Source organism: Pseudopodoces humilis, chromosome 3, assembly GCF_049639895.1.
Source record: "Pseudopodoces humilis isolate 2021_Gansu_Grassland_sample_001 chromosome 3, ASM4963989v1, whole genome shotgun sequence".
Classification (NCBI taxonomy): Eukaryota; Metazoa; Chordata; class Aves; order Passeriformes; family Paridae; genus Pseudopodoces; species Pseudopodoces humilis.
The window spans coordinates 22,633,188-22,657,433 of NC_142202.1; the positions used below are offsets into that span (position 1 = coordinate 22,633,188).

At 41.0% G+C, this 24,246-nt stretch overlaps 1 protein-coding gene across 6 annotated transcripts in view; it reads right to left on the reverse strand.

Annotated features, from left to right (window-relative positions):
• The window catches only part of TRERF1 (transcriptional regulating factor 1), a 98,532-nt gene that overhangs the window by 25,912 nt on the left and 48,374 nt on the right, over positions 1–24,246 (reverse strand). For all 6 annotated transcript variants that reach the window (XM_088053297.1, XM_088053296.1, XM_014252956.2 and 3 more), the window contains one exon: positions 3,786–3,883. The gene's annotated coding sequence lies outside the window, so the exon portion shown is untranslated. The remainder of the gene's footprint in view (positions 1–3,785; positions 3,884–24,246) is intronic.

Consider the following 24,246-nt stretch of genomic DNA (forward strand, 5'->3'; position numbering starts at 1 on the left):
AACAGAATTGGATCCTACAGTTTGTCCAACTTATTTCAAGCTTATTTTCAAGCTTATGTCCAACTTATTTTCAGCTGTCCCTTTAAGCTAAAAATCTACATGCTTTTATAAATTAATTACTAGCCTGAAAAAAAGAAGACTGGATAAGATGGCAATAAAGCCCACATCCCTCCATGTTCCACCAGCTTTTGCAGGACAGAGTTATCTGCAGCTACTTGCAAGTGACAGCATCAGCAGATACTCATTTGCTGGGCACCATCCCTCCTCGTGTCTCTCCCTCGGGGATGGCAAAACGTCGTTAAAGCCAAGTTAACCACCACCACCCTTAGCAGCCTAAACTGTGTTTTATAACACTTAAGGCCACTTAGAAATGTGTCATTGCTATGTGTTCTCATGGTTTAATCGTGCATTACCACCCCTCAGTCACACACGCTGACAGGGCTCTCTTGAGTGACTGTCTTTCTGCCACTGGAATATAAGCCTCATTCTTAACTTCAGGTGATATGAAATCAACTTCTCTCTCCCTTCTTTCATTTAAATTTTTCCCCTACTTAGCTTCCATAGAACAAACCACTGTATCTCTTATTAATTTTTTAGCCTTTTTTATGGGAATGTTTTTATTGACCTGCTTTGTTATTCAGAACTGTCAGATCTCCTGCCAAGATATTCCTAAACCAAGACAGCCGTCATTCACATCATCTTGCTCTCTGATTTCCTTTAGGATAGACACAGGAATAAACAGCAGTTCCTTCCCTGACAGCCTGCATTCTGCTAGCACCAGTGCTACCCAGCAGCCCAGCCACGGTTTTCTGCTGGCCACTACACCACTGTGACCCCACCCAGAGAAGCAGCTTTAAAAAGCAAGGGAGTGCTACCCAAGAACAGATCCACCTGCACTGCACACACAGCTCTCAGGTACAAAGCTGGCACTGCCCTTACATCTTCAGACCAGAGTAATGCTGGAAGGCTGAGAAGCACAGAATTAGGAGAGTCAGACTGGCATATTTCAGAGACCCCTGTGCTCTTGTACGCTGTTTAGATACCAGGTTTGCCCTCGTAACTTTTCATGCAGCTGGAGTTCAACCCCCTGCTCCCTTTTTGTTTTTTTCCCTTGGTGAAGAAAATAAGCCTGTGAAAAAAATCAGCACAGTACTCAAAGAGAATGAATAACTTCCAGTACCAGGCAAGGTGGTTGGGTGAGCCAGCAGAGAGGAAAAGGGACAGAGAGGTGAGACGCTAACTCAAAGACCATTTTTTTAGAAAAAGTATCTATAGAAATCCTGAAGACATCTGATATAGCAATAAAGAGAGGCAGAGACTGAAAATAAGGGTCAGAAGATATCAGGCTCATGACTGTTTCAGTTAGAATTAACACCAAAGTAGCAATATGGATTTCAAGGACCAAAAATTTTCTACAGTTACCTCAAGGACAAATAATTTTAGGGATGAAAACCTTTTAATCCCAATCCTAGATACAATTGCTCCTATGGTTTCTGCTTCACTTCAGTTTTGGCTGGTTTTGAATGGCAGAGATCTCAAACCCACACTTGTATCTGCATTTAAACCCAGAGGCTGACATTTTTCGGCAAAACCAACAACAAAAAACCCACTTCAGTATATGAGAAAGTATGCAAATAGAGGAATTACAAAAGGGAAGAGAACTGAAAGGAAGCAAAATATTTAGTAGACTGATTTTTATAGCAAGCATTGTAAGAATGCTACATACTCTTAAAATGGAAAAGGAAAAACAGATTAGCTGCTTTTTAATATTAATGCTGGTAGTTCTTCAACAGTAGCACAAATCCTTCAAAAATGATGATGCCGTTTTGCAGCTAAGCTTCTGCAGTGCAGTTGGAAAGGCTGCTGAGTCTCATTTGGCTGCTCATTTAAGCTGTTCCCATTTCCACTCTTAAGAGAGACTAGAATGTCCTAATTCAGTTTAATAAAAAACACATTGGACTTGGGGGCGGGGAGAACAACGATGGTACTGGGAGAGGAACCGAACAATTTCTCTACTTCAATGAAGTTTAAAAAAAGGCAGCCAAAAAATAAACAACCCCAAAAACCAAACACAAAGCCCAACAAACCCTACAGGAAAAACAACAGTTGTTCATCTCAGGAAAGTCTCTAGAAGAGGGGGAGAAGAAAGACAAACAATCAGAAACATTTTACTCTTGTTTTGATCTATGTAGAAATTCATTCTGAGGCACTGGTAATCTAATGACAACTTTTTTTTTTCCCCCAAACTAGCAGAATTATGGTTATTCAAGAAGAGGAGGCTGATTTCTAAATAAAGCCATTAGCTGAATTTAGTTTAAGGAAGATACAATTTCATGGGTCCCAAAGAAGGTTGCTTCAACAAATCTGATTATCTTTGTTGTTGGTGAATTGGTGTCACAATTTTAAGGTACTCTGAAGAGTTTGGAGAACTGCAACAGAAGCAGGTATCACATTACTTCACAAAAATGACAAACATAAAATGATGTGATCTCCTCACAATACTGATTAGAAATAAAAATAAAATACAAGCCTTGACTTAAGGCCAGAAGGGCACTTGAATTGCATATTCTGTGACTAAGTGACTAAAAAGCATACCAAAGACAGCACTAACTAAAGGGGCTGATCACCTGTGACAAACACAAGAGTTTTATCTTTTTAATATTTGCTGGTACTTTAATGCATACTAGGTCAAGTGAAACTTGATTTGAAATCTCTTCAGCTAACCTGGGTTTACTGACTGCTTAGTTGAGACAAACTGTTGTCCCTTCTGCAGTCTTACATCAAGGGCAATAGTCTCCAAACACTTCCTGGAAAATAAACACCTATCATAAGAATTGTCTTCAGCTCCATTTTTTAGTTTACTTCTCTTACTGAACTGAGCCATTTGTTATTCCCCAGCAAGATCCTGGTTCTGCAAACATGAAAAGAACTTAGGACAGAGAGGTCAGACCTCATTCGGTTGCTGTATGTGGCTGCATTACAACCTCTGTCACTGCTGTTGATTTGGGGGAGAGGGGGAAATTTTCAAACATTAATCCATCAGCTGTTGCTGTGATCACAGCCATGATAAACCTCCAAGTTTAGTTTAGGTGAGCACCCTTGTAATGCACTTAAGCAGTTTCTTCCTGACCTCTGTGGTGTTTATGCTCCACAGAGTATAATGTGATTGCCTTTTTCTGTAACTGGAAATACTTTGAAATAGTCAAAGAACATATGCTAGGATTTGCAAAAACAGGCAAGAAGGAAACATCCTGAGACAGATAAACAATCAAAAAAACCAAGCACAAGTAGTATGTGGAAAATAGCATATGGCTAAGCTTTCAGTGGGGAGGGAACAGCTATTTTGAGCCTGGTGTCTCCCCCAAAGGAGAGATTTTGAGAAATGCAGCTGCAGGACCCTCTGAAAAGTCCATCCATTTAAAATAACCATGTTGGTGCCTAGCAATGGAGCAAAGTCAAATCCAATGGCTAAAAAAACCCGACCACCATGGTTGCTGCTTCTTTCTTTCTTAAATTAATGTCATTTTGCTTGATTGAGACAATATAGCCAAAGTAGTCCTTTAAGATATAAATGTGTGTATATCTCTTATGTCATACATATTGTGGAACACAAAATAATATTTTAGTAGATACCCAGCCACCACACAACTAACCAGATTTGAGAAGTCCATCAATAAACTCACAGGGACACAAAAGCCCACATTTTGAAAAATTGTCAAAAAGCACTGAACCTTATTAAACAAAACAGCCTTCGGAAAACTGTACATACAATGCTCTGACATTACCTGATTTTTGAGGATCTGTGAGATTCTTGTATCTTCTTGTGCTGTCTTTGCCACAACATTTCATGCTGCTTTCATTCTGCGATCTCAAAGTGACGTATCTAAACAAAGCAAAAGAATGGAAATTAAATTTTCCCCACACGTGACTATCTCCCAGCACCAGCTTGCCCCAAAGCATGAGCAGATTTGTGACAATGAGCTTCCTATTGCAACAAAAACCTAACTTCTCTAGGTTACTCTATCTTTTAAGTCCCTATGGCAGAAGGCAACTATCAGCACTCCAACTCCTTTAAAGAACAACCAAGAACCCCTTTCCCTTACTGACTGTGAGAGATTGCTTCGTTGTCAAATCTCTGGGATTGATACATTCACAGACCTTCAAATTACAGACTGAAATAGAAGTAACTGAATCTTTTCTTCTTACTCAGCTTGGTGCCTACTGCAAAATGAGGAGTGGGTTATGTTGATGCAATAAATAAAACAACATTTTGCCACTATTGCAGAGACCATAAAGATTTCACAACACCTCATGCAGCTTTGACAGAACTCAGAGGCAGGGTGAATGCTCTCCCTGAAGAGAGATTTGCTGGCCCAGAGCTTGCAACCTACATGACAGGTATCACACAAACGAGTGCAGGTACAGCAACCAGGAAGGGAGGGATTAATGAAAGTCAAAGATGTGGGAGATACAATCAGGCTGTCACCCAGGGGAGAAGAGGTATCTAGACAAGGCATCTTAAATTACCTAAATGAAAACAACATATTTGTTTTTGTCAATGCTGCTGCCTGGATGGCTTTGAGGGAAGGCCTCCAGCACCTGACGGTGTTAAGAAGGTTAGCTGAAATCACTGTGAGGCCACTCTACGTGATCTTTGAGAAGTCATGGGGATAGGGGGACATCCCAAAAGACTGAAAGGCAGCTAATGCCACCCCATCTACAAGAATAGCTTAAAGAGGGACCCGAGAAATTACAGGCCCATCAGCCATACTTCAGTCCCTGGGGAAAGTTACAGAACAAATCCTGCAGGGGGTTATCACAAATCACATGAAGCATGTGACTGGGAAAAGCCAGCGTGGATTTACCAAGGGCAAAGTGACACAAATGCAGTCCCCCAACACTGAACCCAGTGCTTTTTAATACGTTCATAAGTGGTCTGGAAGACAGAATCAAATGTACCCTGATAAAGTTTGCCAGTGACACCAAATTGAATGGGGCAGCAGACACTTCAGAAAGAAGAGTCACTCTGCAGGAAGACCTGAATAGGCTGGAAGGGTGGGCTAACAAGAACCTTATGGATTAAAACAAGAACATGCAAGGTCTTCCAGACTGGAACAGATGATTCTTGAGGTACCTTCCAACCTGGTATTCTATGATTCTGTGAAACAGGCCTGAAATAATATTCTATGATTCTGTGAAACTTGGGGTGCAATTCACAGCTCACTGATACCAGTGGAAAACGCTTCATCTGCATTGAGCCCTGCTGGGTTTTGGAAAGTCATTCCAGGAGTAAGAAGAAAATGTAGAAATGATCACAGATAACCTCAGTGACAGCAACCAACATTTACTTCCTCTCACTGTCACGCTACATTCACTTGTTAAAATTATTCTTTTAGAATCTCTGAGAGAGGGTCCCAAGCACTGTGATGGTGCCACATACAGCAAGAAGCCACCGCCCAAGTCCAGCAGATCCTTGCACAGAACAAGTGCCCTCCCTCAGTTATCCTGCAAGGTGGGGGAGAAGAACCCAAACAACTCCCTTGTCCTGCACCAGTCTCTGCTTCCCCCTTCATCTTCCCCCCAGGCCCACAGGAAACAGCAGAGCTCAATCCAGACATCAACCTACCAAAGCATGCACCATGAGAGACAGCGGAGCCCCTTACCAAGCCTGACCTGCCTAAAATGTCTTTCTTTAACAGAACACCTCAGCTGATGGTAAATGCTGGTAGCATCACATGGATTTTCTTGGATCTAAGTGAGTTTTTGATTACAACATTATCATGTTGAGCCCCAGTAACTGAAACCTGTGTGCACCCATGTCTTGCAACAAACATGACCCTAAAAGCTACATGTCCCCGAACACAAACCATTCATCACCCACTTGCATCCTGTCTGCTCACAACTTTTCTAAGTGAATCCAAGAATCTTTGTTGAAATAAGGTTTTAATAGACTTGCATCTTCTTAATGCTTTATATGGCTTGGTTTTCATGCTGCTATTTAAACACCTCTAGGTTTATAAGAGGCATATTGAATCTTATAGTTGACTAAAAATTGAATACTATTTGATTGTAAGAAAAAATACCCAAACACACGGAGAAAACCTGAGATTGACATCAGTGGAGCCAACAGGGAAAATGGCGGGATTTTTTGCCTCAGTTTAACACAGGTATTTAGAACCTGCCAATATGTTTAAATTTAACTTTAAAAAAACCTGCTAAATTATGAACCATGACCAAAGTCACAATATATAGTTTTGCTTTCTTGGTCATTTATCTGTCTGTTCTGAACAAATGATGCCACTATTAAGCCTAAATGCCAGAATATTGTGCAGGCAAACCATTCCTGGTAGTTTCCTACACAGGCCAGGCTGACGGACACTAGGGAAAACAGCAACTGAAATACCCAGGAAAGCCCTTTCCTGTTTTTCATATTTGCTCTGGCTGCTTTTCCCACTATATCACTTTTATCATTAGAGCTACAATACCACCCCTATGTAGGGCTACAGAAACTACCAGAGACGTACAAAGGTCTCATACGTAATAACACAGTTAAAAAAGTAAAACTCTGGGCCGTTTAGAGCCAGAGGCAGAGAACTGATGGCTGATAAATACTGAAAACAGTCCCAACATAATTCATGCAGGAACAATCACTGCAGATGTACATCAAATTTACACATGACATTTTAATTCTTTCCATTGAATTTTAATCACCATCTCATTTTTTGAGGTTTAGATTAGAAAGCAATCTAACTTTATATTCCTTTGCCATATTCTTCAGTTTTGCTTTCATCCCAGCCCTTAGATTTTGCACACAAACAAAGCACAGGAGAAGCTGAGAAGTGGAGCTTACAGCAAAATTTACAAATTAAGAGCTAAGTCAGAGATCAGCTATCCCATATACACAATATAAATTTTCAGTCTCTTCTCCCTTCATTAGGACTGATGACGCTGCTGGAAAATAAGGAGCACGTAATACCTTTTATGGGAATGTAAAGCACGGATGAATTAGCAGAAAGAGAATGCAGCTGAATCAATTTCTCATCTCAAGATAGAAATGAAGGTAATTTCTTGAACTTTGCTATGCTTGTAACATATTGATCAGCAAAGCTTCACACTGCAAGTTAAAGTAGGTATTTACCCAGGAACAAAATGGAGGATAGCAGTAGAACTCTATCACACCAAAGACAGATTTGGGATTTTTTCCAGTCGTGTTACGCTAAAGAAAAATCAAAGTTTCTGCATGCTTGCATGCTATTGCAACACATGAGAGGAAGATTTATAGATGAAAGCTGAATTAGTCCTGCAGGAGTCTTCACAAAGCTAATTTAGTGATAGGACAGGAGGAATGGTTTCCAACTGAAAGTGCATAGTTTTAGATTAGATATTGGGAAGAAATCCTCTCCTGTGAGGATAGTGAGGCACCGGAACAGGTTGGCCCAGTAATTTGTGTCTTCCCCACCCCTGAAAGTGTTCAAAGCCAGGCTGGATGGAGCTCTGAGCAACCTGGTTTAGTGGGAGGTGTCCTGCTAAAAAGCAAAGATGGACTCCCTCTATGCATGCTGGACAGCACAGCAGAGGGAACACGGGGGAGTCTGTGAGCACTGCACACCAACTGCGCACCGAGGAACTCCCCCCTCGAGCTCAAAGGTACAGCACTCGTGTCTGAACATAGAGCAGACAATAGGGGATGCTGTATCATAAAGTCACCCCAAGACACCATGGCAGACAGGCTGGAACTGGATGAACTTCAAGGCCCAAACCATTCTCGGATTCTGTGATTGTATGATTTACTTAAATGGCATTAACGTCTGTATCATTTGACATTAAGAACTTAACCAAGGTGTTACAACTGGAACTCAGACTTCCTGCAGATCACCAGAGCATCCAAAACATGATTGTGAGAATATACCAAAGGGGGGGGGTTGGAATCATAGTATCAAAGAGCATCTTCTTATCTAAATTGCTTGGTTATAATAAAACAGTGTTTCATTACTTTCGGAGCAGGAAAGGGAAAAGTTAGCCATCGTAAGATAAGAAACATAAGAACAACAACGGAGTATGTGTATTAAACAAGCTGTACCAACAAAGATCGTAATATCAAGTGGCTATATCAGCAACAAAATAGTTACCAGTACCAGAATGATCATCATCTATCACATACCATTACTTCAGCTAACACAACTATATCTGAGCAGAGCCTCTCCTCAGATGCTGGAAGTCCTCTCTTAATCATCAGCCTCATGAATTTGTTCCCTTTCCCTGGTCCATGTTCAGCTTCTTGCACCTTCTGAGAAAAACTCCAGGAATTCAAATTCTCTTCTAAGGACAGGATTCTCTGTGCACGCATAATTATTCTTATCTGCTCATTTCTGCATCTTTGAAATGCTTCAGGAATACTGCATGACATTTATTTTCAGAGAAAATGGCTTAGACAAACAGAGCATCTTACAAGTGAGATGCCATTCCACAGATAGATTACAAATTCCAAAATTTATTAGTTTTTCACATATAGGGTTCCAAGGCTTCAGGTAACACATACAGTACAATGTGAGATTATGTTTAAATTGTCTTTGACTTGAGCTAATGGTTAGCTTCATCCCTGAAACACAAAGCAAATGGGTGCTCACACAAGAGAAGAGCACCAGTTACACCACAGCATAACCCAGGAGGTGCCTGCCTCGGCAGCTGCACCAAGCGCCTGCTCTCTGGCACTGACCAGAACGCAAACCCAGCTCCCTCGAGCAGGGCTCAGTTTGGCCCATCCAGAAGAAAATCCTCCTACACCTCGTATCACATAACCACCTCTTGTCCTCTCCTTACTGAATTTGGAGAGCAACCCAGCTGGCAGTACAAGAGCCCCAGAGCTGCAGTAGAACCCAACATTCCCCTTCACAGCTCTCCTATGCTTGTCTCCTTGGAAGGACAGCAGACGCTCACTCCCCATCTCTTTGCGACATTTGTCATTTTTGGAGGTCTCCTTCCAGACCAAGGACTTCTGGTGGCTTTTTGTCACCCCATACTTAGGATTTTTCTTCTTTTTTTACACTTGTGAACTGGAAGAGATGAAATGGGAGACAAGGAGGACTGGAGCTGCATACGGTATTGAATACAGGGCAGCACCACATATTTACACAACAGCACTTTCATGCTTTCCATTTTGTTTTCTGTTCCTTCACTAACAACTACTGTCACCTGTTTTCATCTATCATTTCACTGCCATTTTTACAGGAAAACCACTGAGTCTCTTCCAGAGCAGTTAATACCTGGTGAAGCATTCATCAGGCAAGAACCATATTGTGACTGCCCTCCTCCTCCTCCATGCGTTGCTTTCATTTATCTACAAGCAATTTCCTCCAGCATTTTATCATCCAATCGTTCGGTACAAGAAGTCCTGCAACACATTTCAGCCAGCCCTTCTTTTCGTTGTTCTTAATACCTCAAGCCCACACTCCTGCAAAATTTCAGTTTCTTACTTAAAACTATGAGGTGACTTAAACACTTCAAACAAAATCATTGCCAAAATTTATATCAATAAACAACTCTGTTTCCTCGAAAAAACCTCAAACTATTATTTCCCTTTGCAAAATTACTTCAAACCAGACACTCTCCTAAAAGAAATTTCCCAATCACTCCAAAAAAAAATTCTAAGTGGGCACTCCTCATAATGAGCTTTAGCCCTAATTGTTCCAGTTTGGCAGAGTTGGGAGCATGTCACAGCAAGATCTTGTCAACAGCCTGGTAACCTGATGATTGGACCTCTTGTGCCACACTAACATGCCAACCCTGCTCTAAGAAGATGGAGTAGGAGCCCCACAGCTCAGGAAGCAGAACTATCAGAGCAAAAAAACCCCAACCTGAAACAAATAAGCAGACAAACCTAAAAGTCTACCAGCTACTTCTTGGCTCCAGATATTCCCTGCAGAAGGTGGGTGGGGAAAAAAAAAACCCCAACCCATCCCACCCCTCTGCAGACTGACTCCTATGCACTGCCAAGAATATTTTGAAAGACACAAAATGTATAATAACTTTTCAACTGAATATTAATTTCTGAATTTAAGGGAAACATCTTAAGGGCGAGTGGGAGTAAGGAATGATTCCTCCTCGGCACTGCCGCGCTATTTATTAAAGGCTGTGAATACCCACAAGAATTCAGCTTTGGCCTTTGCACTCCACACTAACAAGCTTAGTTTACTGGCATTCACAAAGCATATGAAGCTCTGCTTCAAATGATCCCTTTGAAAGAGACAATTACCAGACAACTGGAGATTGGATGACCATCAGAGCTAATTAAATTCTTAAGTCCTGTTTGTATTTTTATCCATATCTTTCTCACCATTCTTGCTGAGCAGGGGAATGGGTTGGCTTGGGAGGCCGAGGGAACAAAAATATGCCTTTCCCACACCCCCATTCCCCTCCAGTTACAGATCTGTTTGGAACAAAACTTGAGACATGAAATCAATGCAGGCAGTGGTGGAATTCATCTTATTGTGACAGAAATATTCCATTTTCCCTAGCTTATACTTTAAATTGCTTTCTGATATACCAGGTTATTATTTTTTTTTAGCCTCTTTCGTTCCTTACCTAATTAAATGCCATGCCATTCAGCTTTTACAATTACTTTTACCATTTTCAGAAGAACATTTCTCAACTTTCTATGAAGAATTTATTCCCCACAAGTATTAGCTCCACTGACTATTTTCTTCTTCATTATATTAAAAGCTCTTAGCCATCCCTGTAGTAATCTTCTCTCTAACACTGACTTTCCTGTAGGGTGGGTATTATTTGTCAATCCTCAGTTTCCTTTCTGAGTATTCCACATAAGAAGTAGCGCAGGAGAGGAGAAAGAGCAATGCTTTTTAATACCTCAGTGCCTTCAGCTGGCAAGCAAGGAAGAAGGGCTAGGCACAATTCATGGATACTTTTCTTGTAACAAATTCAGAGTTCGCATTTATTACTTGCAAAGATAACAACAATATTCCCAGAAAGGTCTCCTGACTAAGCTACAGCTATTTCACCCATTTACCCTCCAGGTAGAGACAAGCAGCCTCTGAGGCTTTGAGTACTGGCTTCTACAATTCCTCTTCAAAGACGACCTCAGTTTTGGAGCAGGCGTGTTCCCAGCCCCGTAAGGTCACGTTCAAGGTACTGCCCACGCTAAATGCAGGTCCATCTGCACAGCACTCTCTCCGGTTTGCCAACATGTAACAAAGCACGCAGAAAGCCTTAAAGGGGTGCTTTATTGATACACAAGTGGCAAACATCATTCTGCAAGAAGCAAGTTCATCCTGCTTAATGCTTATTTGAGGGAAATATAAACAAACCCCCACAGATCAGAGAAACGCCTCCCTTCCTAGGAAGGCTAAACGTAATTATTTGGCAAGCGGGGATTTATTTGTTTCAGTTGGTTTTGGGGTTTTGTTTATTTTGTGAACAACCTTGGGGGGAAGAAGGGGGGTGTGAGAAGAAGAACAGAAGAGCAAGTAAGAAAAGGGTAATTTAAATAATTTTACAGCTAAAGCTTTATTTCTGACCAAACTGCCATCTTGTTTCTTAGCAGGACAGGAGGAAGGAGTTTTCAGTGAGTGCCTAACAAGCACCGGGGAACGAACCTTCTCTGTGGCAGGCACAGTACATCACTAGAGCATCTTCTCTTGTGAATTTTAAGTAGGAAACACTGTGAAGATGATGATAAACTTGCTTGTCATCTATGTGTCTGTCTTGCCAACTGACCAAGAAATCTTTCAGGATTACTGTAACATTACCAAGTATCACGCCTCCAACTGAAAGCAGTGTATGCCTGACCTTTTCATACCACTTTCAAGTCTATCACAGATAGAGCTTGAATTATTGTCCCAGACAATGATTCAACAGGCTCTGACCACACTTCCCTATGATCCCACTGGCACCCTGGCACAGTGTTTTGCATGAAGGTGAAGGAACTGGGGGCTCAACAAGAGGACCCAAAGGATAACATTTCATGTCTCAATTTTGTCTGAGGTCACAGTGACCTGAATCTAGCATGAATTATGCATAACTGTCCTCCAAGCAAGTGGAGCTGCACCAACTGAACATGATAAGTTTTAGTTGCTAGGAGGTGGCAGTGGACATATTCTCAAGTCCTGTTTACTTGAGCCATTGAGGTTTCCTCTCTGGAATAACCTTCTACAGTCTGCCCATTGGTTTATCTCTCCCTGAGACATCAGACTACAGCTAAATTCTGTGATTTCCCATCTGCTGTCAATTAGAGAAGCCTCTATGAATTATCTCTCCAAATAGCCTGCAAAAGACCTCCAACACCTTCAGAGCAAGCTCATATCTTTAAACAAACCAGATAACATGATTAGCACAAATCCTCTTCAGAAGTCTTGCATTCAGACATGCTGGTGTTCAGATGACCACGTACCAAGTTCTGCATCCCAAACCCCACAAGCCAGCACAGCAGATAGAACATCAGTACCACTTCACAGAGCTTTTCAGTTTGTTCTCTGCCCCAAAAGACTTATCTCAATGGACATACAATATTGACTTGTACATCAATATTTATTATCAATTGCTTTACATAGATATTAAGTTTCAGAGTGTGCTATCTGGAAATCTTGGCTGCTCCAGATCATGCTTTTAAAGACTTACTCTATAATTCTATCAGTCTGTAGGAGATGCATGTCTGTCTTCTGATTCAGGAACACATAAACAGATTTTTCATGGTTATCTTAGCTAAGATTGGACTTGGGCTATTTATTTATTGCATTTTTTACACGCACTGTGAACCACCCGATGAGGAAATGGAGAAATAAAACCAGCCTCCTCCTTTAGACCACATCACGTCTGACACCGTTTCTCCTCACAGATCAGCTCAAGTTTTGTTTGTTTTATTGAGAAAGAAAGTAAGCAAACACAAACTTCAGTTTTTCATCATTTACTGAACCTATGGCATACCAGACTCATTTACCATCAGGCCTTAGACTCAAGCTGAAATGCTAATTACAGACAAAAAAAAAAAGGTAATGCTTTTCCAATAATTAGTAGGCAAGCAATTCTCAGAACAGTGTTATCAGATTTATCACAGGATTCTGGAAAGAAGATGGTGATGCTGACATACTCGTGGTTTCCCTTCTGTTCACTTTTCATTTACAGCAGATTCTAACCTCTGGATTATCTACTCAAGACATCTGACTGGTAGAGTAATTTGTAACTCTGAGCAGCATGGATGTTCCCCACTCAAACACCCTTGGGAACTGCCCAAGCAACAGCAGCTACAAGCAGTACAACCAGAGAATGGAGAAGCCATGGACCTCAGGCATTTTTAGTTCTGACTGTGGATTTCATGACTGAAAAACGCAACCAAAAATGGCATTTCTAACAACCCTCATCACTGCAAACACCAGATAACATAAGCAGGAGCTGTAGAATGGGAGTGAGGATGGATTGTGAGTTGATTTTAAAAAAGCTAAGATAGGAGGTAAAAAGAACTTCAGCAGAGATGAAAGGTGAGACACTGAAGTGTGTTGATCAAATCAGAGGCAAAAGCAGCTCAGGCAACACCAGCCAGACCTCAGTGGGCAGTGCTTCAGCATCTCTCACTCAGAGTAAGCAGCTTAGGGATCTCCCCAAAGCTTCAACACAGCCAGACACAAGGGAAGGTATAGCAGGGGCACGAGTCTCCCAAGAATCCGTGCCATGGTGACACCCATTCCCACTCTGAAAGCACAGTGGCACATGCTGAGGGGGAAGGCTGGTGCTACCACTGTGTGGCCTGCAGGTCCTGAAGAGATGCTGAGCCTTGTCCTTGCTCGCCTGTGCTTAGCTCCAATGGCACACCTGCACCCATGCTAAGGAAACAACATTATTCCTCCTGGCCAAACCTCATGGCCTTTAACTTAGGTGTGGGCTGCAAAACTTGTGTAGCACCAGGGCCTTCCAAACAGCCCTCCCCCAAGATTGCACCCACAGGAGGAAAACACAAACCTGCACCAGTGTTAGGTAGGTGTTCAACAGCAGCTCCATCTGATAAAGATTTCAAACAGAGACCTCCCAGGTCTCTATTTGAAGAGACCTATTTGAAGACTATTAAAATATTTTCTCCTATGTATGAACAACCTTGCATTTCTTCCTTCATCTTCATCAATGGAGAATTCTTATTACTGTTCTTCAGTTAAAAGACAATAAGAATGAATAACGTATAATGAAGGCACTGCACATATGATTTAAAGTTGCCTCTGAATACCTAATGCACAGATTTGTTTTCCTTCAGATGCCAAGAATCAGGCTAGAACAACAATAATATGATTTTGGCTTGTACAAAACAATGTTTTATTTTTTTAATAGGCAACGGTCAAACATAAAAAAAATAAATTTAAATCCAATTGTCCTTCTGGGAGATTTGAAGACTAGCCTTCTGGAAAAGCAGTAACTGCACAAGACAAAAGATAATCAAGAGTACTGTTTCTGTCATGTTCTTAGCATTTCTGGACTGAAAATTCAGGCTATAAGAAAAGTCTGTATCAGATGCTGTACCAGGTAACAACAGCATGAAAATCTCAATCTTCGAAAAGGTTAAGAGCTTCAGTAAGCCTAATTTTTAATTTTTTTATTTTTTAAATATTGAGGCTCCTGGTATAGATTTGATTTTCATTTTAGTTTATTTACATGACATTGCTTTGGAGGAAGACCATTTCACATAAAAATCTTAAGCCATTCTTTACCTCATCTTTCCCTGCATTAATGTCTCTGGTAATGCAGAACCCAGATCAGTTTATGCAGTCTCATGCTATCCTACTAGTATATTTTCCAGCAATGCCTAGCTACGTCAAATGCTGCATGTCTCTCCCTTTTCTACATTAGTTTAGCCAGTGGCTTGATTTCCACTGGGACAGAGGTAATTTTCTTTCTGGTAGCTGGTACAGTGCTGTGTTTTGGATTTAGGATGGGAGGGAATATCATCCCTCACATTTTAGTTGTTGCTAAGTGGTGCTCACTCTTCGTCAAGGACTTTTAAGTTTTTACATATTTTTCCAGTGCAGAGGTGCACAAGAAGCTGGCAGGGAGCACAGCCAGGACAGCTGAGTTGAACTGGCCAAAGGGATATCCCACACCACAGAACCATCGTGCTCAGTATACACACTGAGGGGAGGACTGCTGCTCAGGGACAGGCTGGGCATGTGGAAGTAGGGGACCAGCTGTGTTGTCTAACACTTGTCCTTCTGTCTTTGTTATCTCCCCTTTCCTTACAGTTATTATTTTATTTTACTTTATTACAGTTATTAAACTGTTCTTAAGCCATGGCTTTTACCTTTTCTGATTCTCCTCCCCATCCCACCAGAGTGTGGCTGTGTAGTACTTAGTTGCTGGCTGAGGTTAAGCCATGCCACCAAGTCCAGATTCAAGAGTGGACTGACATTCCTCTGCACACTGGAAGTTCCAGCTGCAATCTCATTAAATCCAGAGTTCTCTCTTGGAGAATCCTCCCCAAGTTCTGCAAGGCTAAAATGGTCTTAATAGACCGTAGACCAATTGCAATGCCCTGCTCCTTCGAGATCTCCTGGCATTTTTCCAGAAGAAAGACGGCATAGTCATCTTCCTTCACAGAGACCTTGAATTATCAAACTTTTCTGACACTTTCTGAAGCCCTGCAAGTGTGAGCCATCACTCCCCAGTGACCTTCTGACACACAGATAATGTGTTCTTCTCAAAAAACGATTACGTGGTTTTGCACAATACAAAAACCTATGGAAAACAGAGTGCTGGTCTGGTGTGCCTTACTTCCACAGCCAGCTCCAGCCTCCTCTTTTGGCCCCTGGTGTGTACCAGTAGAAGCCACAAGCCAGGAGTGGTCTCCTTCCCCACCAAGACATCAAGAGCTGATGATGAATGGAGAAAATGTTTCTGTGCTTGTGCAAGAAGAGAAATACCTCTCTGGCACTCTGTGCACAGACAGTGCTGAGGCAGCTGGTCGTGTCCCTCTACATTGATCAGCAAACCACAGTACAAGTACACAGCATAGTCCTGAGATCCATTTGATAAATTATTATGTCCTTAATTCCAATGGATACACCTGTTCTTGTCAAGAAAACCTGAACATGAGATTTGGATGATTTATTCACTAGTGTGAGCTATGAAGTCCTGAACTGAAAAATATTTCGTACAGTGAAACATACAGAACTAGTAATTTTCTCTGGATAACACAGAACTACTTAAGACATAAAATCCTGAGATGGATGGATATTAGATCACTCTAATTCAAGGTTTCTGGTGAGTCTGGAGAGAAAGGTGATTTGGCAGTCCTCACAGACATCCATTCTTTTCAAAGCACAAATATCGAGTGCAGTCTGTACAATTTCTTCAGTGGTAACAGACATGCAGTTTCACTCTACAGTCTGTGGTTGATGACTATTTTTACATCTTTATGGGGTTACACAGTCCATTCAACCCGAGACAAAAAAGGTAGTGTAACTCTGTGGACATGACTTTACTGGTCTGCTGTCCCAGGCATAGACCTTTCACACAAGCACAAGAATGGTGTATTTTATATGCCCACAATAATAGAACACTGAGCCACTGAGAAGTTTCTGGTTTGTGTTACCTGAAAAATTCTGTTTATATTAAATCACCATCACCTACTTCTTCCAGATCTCACTTCTATTTCTCTGCTTCAATAGGCTCTCTTATCCTCAATAAAAATAGAAACTTTGGCAAGAGTTTGGCAAGTAGGCTCATTTCAATTGTAGCCATGTCCTCAAATGGATAAATTGCTTCTGTTAGTATCAGAAGGAAGTTGCCCTGGACTTGAGAATGTCACAATTTCCAAGGAGTTCCTGTCTTTTGGAAGGTCCTAAACTGAAAGACTTTGGCTAAAATGGGAAATCCTAACATAATTCAGGATTTTGACTCCATCCCAATGCTTAAAGGACCACCACAGACAACCAGCTCTAGGCTCACAGGGCTGTTAGCACCTGCTTTGTTTCTAATAAGCAAGGTAAGCAAAGACCCTCACAGCTCCCACTCGTCAATCTGGTGAAGGAGCAAGAAAAGAGTTCTTGCCATCCCCACCAGGTGCTTTAAAAAAAAAAAAATCATCATCCATGTGAATCAAGTAACTTGCCGAATGATTCATGGCTGTCATATCTGAATAAAAAATTACCCCATCAATATGCAGAATAGAAAAATAAAAAAATTACACTGCAGATGATTAGAGCAAAATGCATGAGTATTATGGATTCTGAATTCTGTCTTAATGGATGACAGACTTGCTGTATCTCCTTAACATTGGGAGAAAAAAAATATCTCTTTGGTGGCATAGCACCAGCCTTTGCAAAAAGGGTAAAAATAACATGCAGCACAAGAGACAGGAATCCAACACATTAGGTAATCTGTGATGAGAACTCTACGAAAAAAGCAGATAATACCAAACTAGTTAACTAAAAACTCCCCAACAAAGCAGCCATTTACAGATCAAAAGTATACCTGCCTATGTGTTTCAAATTAAAAACCAACTGAAATGACATGTATGAAATGCCATTTTAAAATAAGCAAAGAACCAGATACACAAGATGATCTGGATTTGCCCACCCTCTTAGACATACTGGATTTTAACATTCACAGAGTGCTGAAGCAAACACCCCACCACTTTTATCTGGATTTGATGTTGCATTTGGCATAAAACTTTCATGTTCAGAAAGAGACTTGGCTTGACAGCAGATGGAGTATTCCATTAAAATGGAAATGAGTGGCAATGTGTGCCCACCCTCCCAGTCAAAAGCAGAAAACCACTTCTCAGTAGTATCTGCTCATAGATCACAACATGCTCACACCAAGCTTGCTCACAAAATATTTTTTCCTTACTCTTGTCCAAAACTGTTCTTCTTGTTAAGGAAATTATGAAATTAAAAAAATAAAAAAATAAAAAACAAAGCAAAAGAAAAAACTCCCCAGCCTCAAGAATTCATTTATCCAGAAAAGTGTATGAAAACACTAACAGCAAGAAGTGACTATTTCAAGTTAAGGGTAACTAGGAAGAAGAGAAGCTTGGTTCACTTTATGAAAAATGTTATGTGGTAATATTAAAAAAATAAAGAGAAAAAACAGAGTATACATTAATTATAATGGTTCTGTGGTTCTCCTAGATTTCAATTAGAAACCACTTTATTTACAGCTCTTGGCTCAGCAGCAGACAACCCAAGGAGAACATTTTTTATAGTGCAATTTCTAATGCAAATAAAAGTAAAGGCAACCCTAGAGTGGTTTGCTAACTTATATAATGAGACAGGAAACAAATGGTACACGTGAATAATGATCATGTCAAATGCATTCAGAAAGACCACAGGACTCAAATAATAAATTCTCTGACAAGTACATTTACCTCAAAGAACTATCTAACAAAGTCCTTTTTTCCCCCATAAATACATAAACACTTTCCCCTAAGATCTCATTTTAATAATAATTTAAATCTACATTCCACAAAAATATAAAGTCAAACCTATTCTCTCCACTCCCAAAACGAGAAGTGACCACTAGAGATAGAAATGTGTCTCTTCTGCTCAGAAAGGTCACATTTACTGACTTCAACCAGACTGAAGAACAGTTCTAAGAGGCCAAGCTGGGGTCTGCCCAGGCAGCCCCTTTTGCACTATTTGCAGCAGCAGCAGCACACAGGAAGGTGAAAGGAAGTATAGGGAAACTCCTGTGGTTTCTCCCACAAAATCCCTGTGTGGGAGAAACTACTGCACACAAGCAGGCAAAATGCAACTGAATTCTCCCCCAGAATGGCTGAAATTTCTCCCTGAAATCAGGGCAGGTTCACCAAGGACTGACCTCCCGTGTTCAAGCCACCAACTCAACTTTGTCACCACAATCGTTTTGGTGACAGGGCTGAGGTGCAGCCCCTCACAGATGGCACCACTCCCTCCTCAGATGCCAACAGCCCAGGCTGCAGTGACACCACCCTCACCCTTCTACCCCCCAGCTCACAGTGAACAGCCCAAAAAAAACAACTCCAGTCATGAACAGCAGACCTGCTTGCTCTGTCAAATGGTTCACACGACGACATTATTTCTCCCCCAGTTTCCCCTTCACAAAGGACCTCATCCAACAGACTTGTCCAACTTGCTGTACTTTTATTCAAAATGTAACATCATACGTGGAAATTCCTACAGCCATTTTAAATTTAATTCTTAAAACAGAAACAAAAGAATTTTTTTCCTGGTTTAACAGCACTTTTCCAAACTGTGCCAGATAAAGAATTTTCATCTTTTCAAATTCACAAGGCTGTGTTGAACACTTGCATGCCCTCTCAAATGCTACTCCCCTCCCTGGCTTGTTGGCTCACTTAAGAAAGAACCACCTACATTTCGGGCTACCATTTGACAGAACACTTTGAAGGAATTTCTAATACCATAGAAAATGCCTAACAGCAGCATCTGTCAGCAGCACAGGAGGGATCTACCTGTCGACATGTGCTCATATGCTAGTGAGCACTTCACTGAAAGAATTAAGAGACGTGTTACTTTCTGCAACCCATCTAACTACAGGATTACAGTTTCAATCTGTATTTTGCTCTTAAGAGAGAGAAGATTCTAGAGACGATCTTGTATTGCCGTCATTAACAAAGGCCTGGCATCTGGAAGAGGAAGAAATGCAGATCTTTATTTCTTTAAGATGTAGCATTCATTCAAGTCTGTAGAAAACACTTTGCACTGGGGCAAACTATATTTAAATGGGTCTTCTGATAAACGCCTTCATTATCACCCTCCAAAGATGCCCTACCTGGTAACTGTGGGTAGAACCGTGCAACTGATACCACCAACAGCTTGGCTGGCTCATGTCTCTAGGTTTCCTCTACTGCCAGTATAAGAAAGAAGAAAACAAAACAAAAAAAGAAAATACAAGAAAAAGTTTCTAGAAGAGAATGTGACCAGAGCACTGAAATTCAGTGCTGAGCTGCCCTACCAAGGACAAGTCAGTTGTCTAAGGAAATTAGCTAGTCCAATCAGAAGCATAAACTTAGGACAACTTGGAACATTCTATTACTGATACTTCTGTCTTTTGAAATAAACTGCAACAGCAGTAGGTTCAGTTAAGCCTTTTTTACAGCTACCCATTACCAGCGCACTAGGGACATCATCTCGTTTGTAGAGGAGCTACAGTACGTTGTTAATGAAGACAAGGTTACAGGAAAGCAGGCTGTGATGAGGCAGATGCAAGTGGTACAAAACACAGAGGAGGGAAAACTCTGTGCCAGGCAAACATGAAAGATCTAATACTTTCCTGCTATTCCAGAGATAAACCACAAGACAGCCACCTCTGGAATTGTATTTAACACTGGAACACACCAAACCCACCCACCCAGCTGAAAGCCCCCAAACACATAGAGCTGCCCACCCACAGCAAACCACCTCAAGACGCACCTCCATCAGAACGGCCGCGGAACGTACCAAAGCGCCGCGCGTGCTGCCAGGCCACCGCGGCAGCAAACACCGTGGCACGCTGCAAAAGCCCCAGGTGCACCACGGACAAGCCACCGACCAGCCAGCCCTTCCCACTGGACAGCATCGTGAGGGAAAAATTTTACGAGGATCTCAGCAGCCCTTAAAGCCGCTGTTGTGCCTGAAAAAAAAAATCCTAACGCACGGTACCACTCCCACAAAAAAGGGATTGAGCTTGTTCTTATATAAGTATGTATATTATTTAACACTCGAAAACAACAGTTCCATCACATCTATGCAGAACCAGACGCGGTGAAGAGCTGAGAGTGGGGAAAAAAAATAAAGTAATTTCTACTCTATTGTATTCGTCCATTTTGTTTGTTTGTTTGTTTGTCTCAGGGCAAGTCAAGGGCCCTCAACACAGTGCATTACAAGGACCACTATCTGTTTTCTTTTTCGTCCTTTGTTGTCACACAGCATGACTGATGCAAGTAGGTGTAAGTATAATTCACACAGTATTTGCATCTAATAGCTGTTATCTCCTAGGACATTATCTTTTGGATCTGGGAAACAGTGATTACAAAACACCTTAAAGGTGAGATAAACAAATACACACCATGGTCCTGAGGCAAACAATTGTCTCTGCTTTTGCGGTCACCTGAACAAGTTTTGCTCTTCCTTGGATTAAACAAACACATGCCGCCAAGATGCAAGCATTGCTTCTGTGGTAGATGTGAAAGAGAAGGCCTAGGTGACAAAAATAACTTTCAAATAGATGTTAGTATATTCACATTGCAAAGAACATAAAAGGAGGCAGGAAGCAGGGGAGGGAAGTGTCTCTCTCATATCATATTTAAGTGACAGTACAAGTAGCAGTGACTTTTTTCCCTGAACTGCTCACAGATATGAGACCATTGCATAATCTTCAATAATCTTGTAACTTCTATTCACATCTTTTCTGAAGATTACAGGAATTCACAGAGTTAAGAGCAGAAATCATTATTTTTTTCCCTGACTTATCACTCAAAAGAAACAGATGCAAAATAGAGCAAGTTTTCCTGTAAAAACATCTTCGTCCTACTTTATGGACTAGTTATTCCTAACTCTAACCACCTCCCCTCACACAGAATATTATGTAGTGCTAAGAAGCTCCTCCAGTCACCAGCCATGTTTTGCACAGTAGGTATAAACAAGCTGGTTTATTGCAAACAGAAATCCATACACATGCAGAGGAGTGTTAGAGTTGCCTCATGGAAGCAGGTGAGCCTGTATATCCCAAGCTTAAACTCATCTGGGTGAGTAGCACTAGGAAAGGACACCCAAAAGAAAGGAGAATAGGCACAACTTGGTGTAGAACTGGAAGAAAGAAAGTGAAGAAAATGAATGCATACATTTTTGAAATTTTGCCCTGGTAAAATCTTGGAGGAAGAAGAATTTCAAATGACATTTCTGCAGATACAAGGATAAAAATCTCTAGAGATGCAATGTGAAAAGTTATTTAAAACATGAACAAATTTAATTTGATAGTCAGCCTTTCAGTCAACCTATTTTCTGCACTCCAGTGAGGGCAACAGGGGAAAAATATTTAAATCTTATCAAGTAATATGGAGAAAGGCATTTTTTGTTTCAGAATGTATTACAGTTAAAACCACATAAAAAATATCCTTCAAGGTTACCAACCCTCACAGTGGCATCTTAGATGGTCTGCATGACAAGCATGTATCCAATAAGCAAGTAATTCAGTGTCAACAATATAAAGACAAAAGCACGTCAGATTCAATTTTACTTGAAGATGTGGCTTTCTAAAATACCACAGGAAAAAGAAAGGCATTCCTGCAGTGAAAAGAGAGTTGGGGCTTTGCATGGCATACTTCAAGAGCAGCAACATCTAGCCTTTGCTGTATCAAAAACCTTGAACCTCTTCCAAACCATCCTTGTTCTCCAATATTTATTTTTTTATTACCTGATGTCTTTTCTGGTTTTCATTACATCTCTGATGGTTCTTCAAAGTTTCAAAACATCATCCTGGAGGACATTTTAAAAATAAACCCAGGATTTGAATCAACATACACCTTAGTCCATGTCCAGCACCCTTCGCTATTTTTCATACCAGTACTGCCTTACCCCAAGCAGTCCCTACAACAGATGCAACCTGCACCCTCCACCCAGCTGCACTACTCAGCTTGTATTCCTGTAAATATCCAGCTCAAGAAAAATAATTATTTCCATTTGAATTTAAGTTCCTCTGATGTGCCTGACGTGTCTTTCACAATCAGTTTTCTTTACCTAGTCAACAGTAATCTACTATAATCTATTGTGCAAGTTTCTGAACCTAACTTTAAGAAACCTGAGAGGCCATTAAATGCACCCATCACATTGGTATGTTTTCCTGATCCAAGTTACAGACACGAACAAAATGCCTACAAATGCTTCATTTCACTGTTCTGCAGAGTTTGGAAGAAACTTGCAATTTTGTAGAAAAGCATACTGCAGCTTTTCCATGCAAGTAATTAGTAATTAGAAGTAACACGCAGTGGAAAAATATTTTTGAACACATAACTAGGAACATGGTAGAAGCATGATACTTCCATGATTTCTGAAATGAAATTCAGTATTAGACAGTTTCCAGTCAGATCAGCTTACTGTGCCTCCTCCACAATCTCAACCCCTGACATCACAAGCTTTCACGTTAGAGCTCACAGTGTTGTTTGGGTGTACACATGTGCGTGTGCATCGCTACACATCTGTGTAGCATCATTTTCAAAGTGCCTCTGAGGAGGCTTATTTACTTTTTCCTCAGGGTAATGCCATGGACTGGAAAGAATAAGCTCTTGCAGTATTAAGTTATTTAATACTTCAATGGTGTAATAGATTAAAAAAACCAAACATAAACTGAAACTTACACAAAGACCTTTTCTTGCAGTGGTTTTAAGGCAGAACCAAAACTCATTTATGTCAACGAAGCCCTGAAAGTGGAATCTACGTAACTGGGTCAGAAACTGCGTCCTGGGGAAAAGAGTTGTTATTCCTTAACTCCTGAGCTTCAGAGAAACTTTAGGAAAGTTTCTTTGTAATGTTTCCTTCAACAGATGTCAAATCATCCTCAGATATTGCCATCTTACCCTAACCCAAACAGAACAGGCAAAAGGGAAGGAAACCTGTAGTATCAACTTGAAAAAGATAAACTGGCATTACTGGTTAAACTTAGTTCTAGTCAAAAGCCTGGTAAACCCCATGTGACATGCAGGACAGAAACCCACATTTGCAAGCCAGGACAAAACAGCATCTATGTTAAACGCTACAAGGATGGAGGTCTCCACCTTGACAGCAGAGTAACAACACTGTGGGCTGGCAGCAAGATAGAAGAAGCGGGACATTTCTTGAGGGCTCCAATATTTTTATTAGACAGTTAAAACACAGATATATGTCCTGGCTTTGAGTGACCTGTATGGAACGGGAATCTTTTCAGAACAAGGCAGGGGAGGACAAGCTGAGGGACCTGGTACGAAAATCAAAACAGCACTCTCCCCGCCCCAACACCCAAAAAACCCCAACCACAGTTTTCCTTCAGGTAGAAAATAATAAAGCAGGACAAAATATTTCAAGTGACAGCAAGACAGAAAGAGTCCTCTGCATTCAAAACAAAATGAGCCTACACAAAGATGTAGGATATAACAAAAAATAAGGCAAACAAAGGCTGGAGCAAGAGTGTCCTGAAGGTTGAAGAGCTATAGATTTGGTGCACACAGCTCTAACATTTCTGACAAATAGAATTTTTCAAGCCTAGTTTCTCCAACAGATAAACACTTCCATACTTTTCTCTTTGCTG